The sequence below is a fragment of the Euprymna scolopes genome, chromosome 42, assembly GCF_053919585.1.
Source record: "Euprymna scolopes isolate OS-2025 chromosome 42, ASM5391958v1, whole genome shotgun sequence".
Classification (NCBI taxonomy): domain Eukaryota; kingdom Metazoa; phylum Mollusca; class Cephalopoda; order Sepiida; family Sepiolidae; genus Euprymna; species Euprymna scolopes.
This window is the reverse complement of record NC_136523.1, coordinates 23,077,618-23,088,862: the sequence shown is the minus strand read 5'-3', so window position 1 is coordinate 23,088,862 and position 11,245 is coordinate 23,077,618. Positions and strand designations below refer to the sequence as shown.

The following is an 11,245-nucleotide window of genomic DNA, read 5'->3' as shown; positions in this document are numbered from 1 at the left end:
CAACCCCCGTCATATCACTACTTTTCTAAGTGAGGTATTTATTTCTCTCCCACAGTGAGAAATGTGACACAAGTGTCGGAAAGTGGGATTGAAAAGTCAACGCCCCCGAGGAAGCGCATTCTGATCTACAAAAAAATGTCTGAGCAGACCCATCGGAATTCCCTGTACTAAACTTGTAGTGGCCGCTGCATAGAGTCGGAACAAATTTTCGGCAGAGACATTTTCATAGCAATCACTGTTTCAATGCCCACGGATATCAGAACATGCAGCCACACAATGTTGTAATTTTCCCATCCACACACACATGCGATAAAGGGACTATATTGCGCTCCACGCGCAGTGATACGACAAACAGACTGGAATGTTCCAGAACACTTCTATATAAGGTTTTAGCCACCAAAATTCAAGCAGTCCAGGATACAGTTCTATGAGTAAACATCACTGCTGCCTGCCCTCAGCACATATGCCGGACTCGGTCCTTGTGAGATGTCTGGGAACATGATGAAAATTAGCAGCGAACCTGATGTTAACGCATCCACCATGATAGTCAAAATGAAAAATCGTCTTTTGCACATGGCTCCACACATCGCTTCCGCTTGGGAAGAAAAAAATAAGATAACCACAAAATAATTAACGACGAATGGCAGAGCTCCGCGCCTAAAATAAACACCTGAAATATCATAGTCGCTGGGAGCCAGTTTGCCACTATAAAACGAGGGTTTTTAGGGAACCAAGAGTGAGGAGGAGAAAGACGACGAAGATGCCGGGCTGCTAGCGCTGATGAAAGAAGTCACTCGCTTTCCAGTTACAAGCCGGGACACGCATTACCGACAGCAGGATGACCGGCCTACCCTAACCCATTCCATCGTCCAAAAAATAAGTCACATTTTACGAACATTCATTCCTTGTCAATTCATACATACCTACAAACATTTTACGAACATTCATTCCTTGTCAATTCATACATACCTACAAACATTTTACGAACATTCATCTCCTTTGTTAAATCACATTCCATCCTACGAACACTTTGCCTCTCCTAATACAAATTGTTGTTAGTAAATAAAATCGGTTTTCAACCTTCGATATTCGTCTATCTTTATATGGAGTCAGAATCTACACACTTCCAACGTTATTCATTTCAGGTATTCTTGGTTGTGGCCTCTATGGCATCCTTTCCCACCCCTAATCCTTTTCATAATCACAGAGGCCATAGATGTTACATCACCCAACATGACTTTGCACGCGTCCTGCACCTTAATTCTCATCATGGAAAGTTACCATATCGAACGAGAATTATTTCTTCTTTTCAACAATGTTATTTCGAACTACTGCTTTCTCGTGTGATAAACATGCACACACATGAATGAATGACGCTTACATGGTTTAATGACTTTCCGTTCCCCCTCAAAAAAAAAAAAATAATAATAATAACCACGTGGGTCCCACTATTCATAAAAATCAGTAATCTTAAAACTTTATGCCCTTCTCCACGAGACACTCATTTTTGTTTTAATTTTCTTATCACTTTGTTTTTGCTAGGGATGGGGCATTCTACCGGATGCTAAACATTCTCCCATTGGTTTAGTTACTCCGAACCGAGAGATCTTTTTAAGATTCTAACCGTCCCTTTAAGTGCTATTGTTTGTATCTCTCTTGCACTTGGTTCACCGGGTATATTCGCCAGATAGTTTTTGAAATTCTTTTTCATTAACCCAGTTGCTCCTATAATGACTTGTATGATTGATACCTTCTTAGGATTCCAGTTTCTTTTCATGTCGTACATGGGTTGTTGGTATTTTGCTATTTTGTTGGTATTTTGTTATTTATAGCGATCTGGAGTTCTTTGTCAAGTGTCGTTATTTTCCGGATTTATTCATGTTTTTATTTTTATATATGTGAGGATGTGATTTGGTGGAAACCCTCTGCTAATCGGAGATCTCGTTAAATTTACCTTTAACGGTCCCACGAAATACTCTACTACTTTCGACTTTTAGAGATTCTTGCACCTGCAACCTCGGTCTTAAAAATTGATAGATCCCGATTATGAATTGGTGGACACCGACTCACACCCTTACAATCTAGTGACTACCTCACACAATCCTACAAACTAATCCCTTCTCGGTCCTGGATATGACCTTAAACTATATCCGATGGTGAGGCCCCAGCTTGCGGGCCTTAGGGAGTGTGCAGCCACCCTTTAATTGCCATTGCTCCCAGGTCCACTCTGACTCGGAGTGGTAGTACGTGTTAGGGTCTCAACTATGGGTTAAATAGAATACGACTTAAAAAACAAATATACTATATTAAAAAATCGTTCTTCAAAACCACCAGATTCGGCATTAAATAACCTGAAAAGGGTTGATATGCCGTAAAACAAAACAACCAAACAACCAATAATCCCTTCTCAAAGAGAATCGTGTTCTTTTCTTTTTTTTTTTAATGCGTATTTAAAAGTAAATAATAAACGAATTTTAAGCTTTTAAATTCACAAAACGACAAAATGTTTATATACATAATTTCGTTTCGAAGAAACAACACACAACTTTTCCATTTTTAATTAACTTTTTATTTTGGTTCTGCTTTTAATATTGAATAAGTTCATTTTCAATATAAATTGCCTTTCTTATTTTTATCTTTTCCAATGCAAGCTTTAAAGCTTTCTAATATATACTTTTTTGTACAAAGCTCTCATTCATTATCGACCGTCTGAATATTCGACAGATCTGACTTGCTTGGACCTCAGGCGTGACGTCATTTTTCAGTGGCTAGGCCTGCTGTTTACGAAGGTCAAGGAAAGGCAATTTCAAAAATGGCTTACATGTTTTCAACACCATGGCTAAGGCTAAGTGATATGAAAATGTTTTACGGGCATAATCTGATTTTAAATTGCTAATAAATAAATAAAGATAAGATAAAAAAGAAAAAAAAAGAAAAGAAAGAACGAAAAGAAAGCCAGTTATCTTTATCGTCTGGTTTGAATGTCATTTAAGTCAAGGACGTATGTGACATTTCAAAGCTTTTAGCCTTTTTTTGAGAAGGAGGACGAAACAAGCAAATAAAAATCAACTGTTGACCCATTTTTTAGTAAGATCACTACATCTGAACGATTAGAAACGGTCCACCAAGACACACACACACACACACACACACACACACACACACACACACACACACACACACACACACACACACACTTTAAATCATATAAAACTAAAATAATTTACTTGCCTCCCCACGACAGCAGATTTAGTAACAAGGTCGGATTTTTATGTGGATAAAGTCCAGCTCTCTAAAAAGGGACATTCTAAAAAGGGGGGGGGGGGAAATACAAACTGTTTCGATCATGTAGAATTTCTCCTCCACTGACCTAAGGCAGAAAAGGTGATGTGTGTTATCGGAACAGATACTACACTTTGTTCCTAGCCAAAAGGGCAAGTAACCTCAGTAACTCATAAATCATGTAAAACCAATGAAAGCGAATTAAATGAGGGAATCTAAAACTACATGAGTAATGTACAATTTTAAAACATCTCATATATATATATATATATATATATATATATATATATATATATATATATATATATATATATATATATATATATATAAAACTAATGAATCTAAAGAAACTATGAGTAAATAAGAATGCAAATATATAATTATAAAACACGGACCCTGCTTGCTTTCATCTTGTCTGCAACGATCGGGCCATTCCATCTTTTAAAAAATGGATGACAATTAAATTAAATTTTATATATATATATATATATATATATATATATATATATATATATATATATATATATATATTATTTTCACAGCCAAACAACGACGCAGCCTACAAGAGCAATAACAGCCAACAAACCGGAAGTCCAAGACTCGAGTTTCACCCTCATTTGAGCTCATCAGTTAGACATATCCGAACCCGGGTTCGAAACTTGAGCCTCTTGTATGCGACGCAAGTACTCTGCCAACTGAGCAAACGCCCCGAACACCCAGGTTCAGATATGTCTAACTGATGAGCCCAAATGAGGGCAAAACTCGAGTCTCGGACTTCCAGTTTCTGGCTGTCATGGCTCTTGTAGACTGCGTTGTTATTTAGCTGTGGCAATAATAATATAATCTCTCATATTCTGAAAATTCTATCACTGATTGCTCGCTAGATTAGCATTGCTGGATGGCATCGTCCTGGCCAGTTGAAAATTCCTACTTGTGAGACATCGACTTGGGGTTATTAGCTGGTTGGATGACTGCGTCCCTTGTCAAGACAAAATAGGTCCATTCCACAGTCGGATTCTGGCACGGTTTGCTTGATCAGTGTTAGTTAATATAATTTTTTGTGAGAGGGGCATTTGCTCAGTTGGCAGAGTGCTTGCCTCGCATGCAAGTGGCTCAAGTTTCAAACTCAGGTTCAGATATGTCTAACTAATTGACCCATTTTTTTTTTTTTTTTTGCTTAACATACACCTTCAAACACCCGGGCAACGCTGGGCACCCGTGCTAGTATATCTATAAAAGTGAACGTGTTTGTGTATCTGTCTATGTGTGTGTCTGTCTATGTACATTTCCCTAGCAATAACTCTGTCAATTTGAAGTCTACAGACTCGAAATTTGATATACAAGGTACTGAGATTTGGGAAAATTTGTGATCGGTTTTCGGCCAGAAATTTGACTGTTAAAGGGTCAAATTCCAACGATTTGACCTTTGAGAACTCTACCAAACCCCTCCGACAATTTTGGGTCTACACACTTGAAATTTTAGATATAGGTTCTTTGGACATGGATCTAACTTAATAACTTGATTTGAGCCCAAAACAATAAATGTTAAGGGGTCATAATAGGGGTCAAAGTCATTTTTTTTTTTGCTCAGCATAAACCTCCAAACACCCGGGCAACGCCGAGCACCCATGCTAGTATATATATATATATATATATATATATATATATATATATGAGCTGTGAAACAGTGAAGCAGTACTGTATGTGGATGACTATATATATATATATATATATATATTTCTGTGGAAATATACTCTATTTCCTTATAATATATACTAAGCTCAATGCAATTACAGAGAATAATAATGAATGACAAAAGTCTATATTCCAAAGTTCATGATATCCACAATCTTAGAAGTACCAATTCTGTAAAGATACTGTCAAGAATTGTAAATGTCAACTGAATTAAAGGAATAAATTGTAAGATGGTCAACATCATGAACTTTGGAATATAGACTTTTGTCATCCATTAAAAAAGACGTGATATAAAAAAAACGTGACATTAAAAAAAAAAAATGATATCTCCATTATTTTACAGGACATGGCAGAATCAACGACCATGAGTACACCAAGACACCAGTGGGAGCTGGGACAAAGAATAAAGTGTTAAATTTCGTTCAAACAAAACACTTAGAAACGGGGCCTAATTAGAGTTGGGACCCGTTTTTTTTGGTCACCCTATATATATATATATATATATATATATATATATATATATATATATATATATATATATATATGTGTGTGTGTGTGTGTGTATATATATATATTATATTATATATATCTCTATATATATATCTATACTTATATATATATATATACTCATATATATATATCTATACTAATATATATATAAGTATATATATACTTACATATATATATACATATACTTATATATATATGTACATATACTTATATATATATATATATACATATACATATATATATATATATATATATACTTATATATATATATATAAGTATATATATATATATATATATATACTTATATATATATACTTATACATATATATATATATATATATTTTTTTTTTTTTACACAGTGATCACCGCTTATCAAGGCCTGGAAGCCACTCAGGGATAAGAGTTATTGCAAGTACATTACGTTAGTGCGGAGATTTGATGAGGTGTTTACTTAAGGGGGCAGTTCATTAGGAATTTGTTAACATTGGACTTGAAGATATCCAAGTTGTAGTCCAATGGGAAGCAGGCAGGCGGAACAGAGTTCCACAGGCGTGCAGTTCTAAAAAAGAAGCTTTGTTCATGGAATCCGCGTTTTGATTTAGGCACAGATATAGAGTGGGGGAAATTTTTCACAGTGGATTCAGCTAGACGGGTGTTTTTCGTGAAAGATTGGCGAGGGGGGATCAGAGATTGGAGTTCAGACGAGCACCTGCTATGGAAATAACGATAAAACAAGGATAGGCTCGCAACGTCTCTTCTGTGGGAGAGAGGTTGCAGGGTAGAGAAAAGGGCATCCCCCACTAAGCCACGAAGTCTATTTTGTACTCTGTCAAGGCAGGATAGGCTGTTTTTAGCAGCTCCTGCCCAGCATATGGCAACAGTATTCCATCCTTGGACGTACTTGGCTTTTATATAGATAGAGAATTGCATCAGTAGTGAGATATCTTCTGGAGCGGTAGAAGGATCCCACCATCTTTCCAGCGACCTTGGCAACAGACTTGATGTATGTGTTTCATTTCAGATCAGGAGTAAAGGTCAAACCCAGAAGCTTGTCAAAACACGGGGCCTCACCCAGACGAGAGCCATCCATCACAATTGATGCCAGATGGGGATCAGAGCGTTGATGATGTAAGGATAGGAGTTTGGTTTTGGATGCATTAAAGGTAACCAGCCACATTTCCCCCCACTGAACCATGCGCTCGAGATCAGAGGAGAGAGAATCAGAGAGAACTTTGTCATTTACAGCCTTTGATGTGTTGCCATAGATGGTCGTGTCATCAGCATAGATGTCAACGAATGATTTAAGTATGTGTTTAGGGAGGTCATTGATGTAGATCAGGAAGAGAGTTGGGCCCAGGATTGACCCCGAGGGACTCCAGCATTTATATTGCAGGCCTCCGATTTTTGTCCATCTACCACTACTCTTATGAGCCTATCGGAGAGAAATGATTTAATGATTGAGAAAACATTTCCAGTTATACCGTAGCTGGAAATCTTGTGAAGTAGACCCTTATGCCATACCTTGTGGAAGGCCTTTGATATGTCAAGAGCAATTGCCCTAGAAAGGAAGCCTTTGTCAAGAGATTCACTAATCACTAATATATATATATATATATATATATATATATATATATATATATATATATACTTATATATACGAGCAAACAGTTAATAAAACATGTTAGTTAAAAACACTTTGAAATGAATTAAAAACATATTTAATCTGAAAAGGAAGCACTAGATAAGTGGATAGTCCTTAATCTGCGGAGTTTCAAAGAAACACTTTCCTTCTTATCAGAGAGTTGGAAATAGCAAAATGTGGGATCGGATTTTGCATGCAAAAGTATTTGATGAAACAATAAGTAAGTCAAAGATCTTACTTGATAACAAAAAAAGTGAAGCAGAGGGAATATGGTGAAGAAAAAGGTGATTACACACGAATGGATAGTCTGGTGGAAGATAAATAATCCAGTGACGGTAAAATCCAAATATATAACTTACAGAAAGTTAATTGAATTAATTAATTGAATATATACATATATATATATATACATAGTTATATATCTATCTATCTATCTATCTATCTATATATATATATATATATTTATAGATATATATGTTATGTCATGTTATATATGTTTATATATATTATGTCAGCCCCTTTTAAGAAACTCGTTTCTTATCGTTGAGCACTTTACAGTTGAAACAAAGTCGGTCACTTCAGCTCGCATGCGAAGATCAGGATATTATAAACATTAGATCTGACAGATGTTAAAAACATTTAAAAGTAAATGTTTTTATTTCAACGATATTTCCCATTTGACGTTGGCCGTGGGGATTTGGTCCTTGCTAATGGAGTCAGAGATGGCTTCGTTATATATATATATGGTGACTGCCACTTCTTTACAGAAGACGGCCAACCCTCACGATACGATGGCGTGTGAGTGAGTCCGCATATGATTCCACATAGCCCCACCCGGCCTGCACAGTTTGCCGCATATTCTGCAGGATAACCTTGTTGGTGACCGCCCCCCTCCCTCCCGTGCTCCCAGTTCATGTCCCGCGTGCGTAGTTCCATGACTCTTGAGGCCTGCCTTTGACAGGCACACCCTGCCGCATATCCCGCACGAGTACGCGGGGTCGAGATCAAAGTCCCCTGTATCCTCTCGCTTTCGTAAGGCTCGCTTTATAGTGGCGTGCTCAACTCTCAAAACCTCAAAATTCTCACATCCCGCATAGACGTAGCGCCTCCAACTTTCCCAGTCTTCAGCTATCTCTTCCCACCTTGTTATTTCTATGCCAAGTGCCCGCAGGTTTCCCTTAACTACATCTTTGTATCTTTTCCGAGGTTTGTGATTGGGTCGTTTGCCAAATTCAAGCTCCCCATAGAACAATTGCTTAGGTATCCTATAATCCTCCATTCTCACTACGTGACCCGCCCATCGAGTCTGGTTTCGAAAGACTCGAGCCTCTATGCTGAATGTGCTCGCCTTCTTGAGCACCTCTTCATCGGACAAGAGAGCTTGTTTGGTGACATTAAATATCCTGCGTAGGCATGTCTGGTGGAATCTTTCCAGAGCCTTGATATGACAGCGATATGTCGTCCATGTTTCCGAGGCATATAGGAGGATAGGTAGTACACAAGTCTCGTATACCTTTATCTTTGTTTTGAAGGTCAGGGCTCTGTCTGCCCACACTCGTTTTTCGAGATTACCAAAGGCCTTACTTGCCTTATTGATCCTTCCTAAGATTTCCTTATCGAGGGTTCCGTCGCTCGATATAGTACTGCCAAGATATACAAAGTCATCAACGGTGCCCAGTTTCGTTCCATTTACACAGATGACCGGTTCCTCGTAGCGGCTGTTTGGAGCTGGGGTGAACATTACCTTGGTTTTCTCCAGGCTAATTGTGAGGCCAAAGGCAGTGCACGCCCTGGAGAAGCGGTCCATGATGCCCTGCATATCTTCTGCCGTGTGTGCGACGAAGTCTACATCGTCAGCATACAGCAGCTCCCTGACAAGTGAGTGAAATGTTTTCGATCTGGCCCTGAAACGAGCAAGGTTGAATAACTTGCCCGTTGTCCGAAATCGAAAGAGCACTCCCGGTTCACAGTTTCTAAATGCGAACGCGAGTGTTGTTGTGAAATTATATATATATATATATATATATTATTATTATTATTATTCTTATTATTATTACTACAGTTTTACCCCAAACAAGTACAGTGCCACTTTGGTGTAAGGGCTACTATCAGGAACCTGAGTTGCAGGGATATTACGTAGGGAGTTGAGCAGGAAGATGTCTGTTCACATTACACTTGAACTTATGCATGTCAGTATAGTTGGGGAAGCAGGAAACCGGAAGTGGAATCCAAAGTCTAGCAGTTCTGGAGAAGAAACTATTAGAGTAGAAGGCTTACATTGGGAGAGAAGCTGCAAATTTTCGGATTTTAAGTTAAGGGCAAAATAGATTCACTGATCGATAAGTGATTGATTTTGCGCTACGAGATAGACACTGTCAAGAATTGTAAATGTCAACTGAATTAAAGGAATAAATAATAAGATGGTCACATCATGAACTTTGGAATATAGTCTTTTGTCATTTATTTACTATATTGCTCTGTAATTACATTGAGCTTCTTAAATAAGGATTGGTATATATTAAAATGAAATAAAGTATTTTCCACAGAAATATGTATATATATCTTATTAATATTTATGTCTATATAGAAGGCAGTTTATCTGTGTGCATGCGGTTGTGAGTTCGCTCCTTTTTTTAGGGTGGAATGATAATGTTTTTGCTCTAGAAAAGACGAAATGATTCCATTTCCATTTGATGTAAACCGGATTTCTCTATTTTTGTTGCAGACTATCTACTAGTTGGCTAGTTGTGTACAAGTCTCAACAGCGATAGGAGCCTTCTGTCATGTCTCAAAGTGACACAATGTTCAACGAGTGAGATCGGAGATATGCCGCTGTACAACTCATGCTCTCTACCGATCCAAGATATGACAGCAGGACCATTGCCCTCAAAATGCAAATCTGGATGGTTCAACGCTTGAGAGGACGGCTTAATGAAGTTTCTAGCCATGGTTATGGTCTTTGGTGTGGTTTCAAGTGAGGGCCACATCATGCCACCTCACATCTTCGAAGTCAACTTGAAAGTCAACACCAAAGTGTATCTGGATGTGCTGAAGAGTGTGGTGATCCTCTGCTGCAAGCAGGTGGCCGCTGGTAGACTGAGTGTGGCAGCAGAACTGTGCCGGATTACAAGTCCAATGAGACCCAGGTTTGTTTTCAGGAGTACTACGACTTTGTATCCTTCTTTCACTGACCCCCACCTCTCCCAACCTGAACCCGCAAGACTACTTCGTTTGGTCATACGTCGAGAACATCACCAACATAACCTCCCACAACACCAAAGCCATCCTGATCGCCGCCATCTGCCGAGTATTCGTCGAGCTCCTGCCGGCGCCTGTAAAAATGGCATACTCCCAATTCCGAATCCGTATCAAGACAGTGATTGAGGCTGAAGGCGGCTACATTGAATAGATGTCAGCTCTACTACATAATCAAGTTATCTGAATTGATTTTTTCAATAAAAGTTTTGAAATAAAGCTGTAGTTTTGTTTTCTTTAGGGGCGACAAATTGTAGAACCGACTGGGCTGATTCTTTTTTTTTTTTTTTTTTTTTTTGATTTTAATGATTTCACACAAAAGTACTTGATGTGTATGGGAGTGTTCTTACATAGGTTTTATATCGGAATGGCTCTGATAAGTATCGAAAATCAATAATCGAAAAAATTCAGTTTAAGAAGGAAGTCTGATTTTGACCCAAGTTAGCACTTTTATACAACGTAACATCACAAGTGCATTTGAGAAATTTTATCACCGCACAAGCAGAAAGGCCTGGCATGTAAAATCAACTGTAGATTCTTTTATAAGACAGGGGCGAAATTGGAAATGAATGCTTTCTGTTTTTTGGGGTTTTTTTTTAGATATTTGTTAAAAAATTTTAACAAATTTTTTAGGTTTAAATCTAAATTAGCACCTTCAAATCTAAACAAGCACTATGCGGCATGGGCAGTGCAGTGGGGTGCAGATACAATACATGGTGTAAACGGCAGGGTTGCAATGTGAGAAATTTTTACGTAATTTATCCAAAAAACAAAACAAAAAAAAACAGAGCTTGCATTAAATTTGTCTTCATTATGCGAAAAGAGATAGGGTAGAAATTTTTTGGGGTTTGTTTTACTGTA

At 37.9% G+C, this 11,245-nt stretch overlaps 1 protein-coding gene across 2 annotated transcripts in view; it reads right to left on the bottom strand.

Moving 5' to 3' along the window:
- LOC145266960 (pyruvate kinase-like) overlaps positions 1 to 11,245 on the bottom strand; it is a 97,748-nt gene that overhangs the window by 54,612 nt on the left and 31,891 nt on the right. The window lies entirely within an intron of this gene.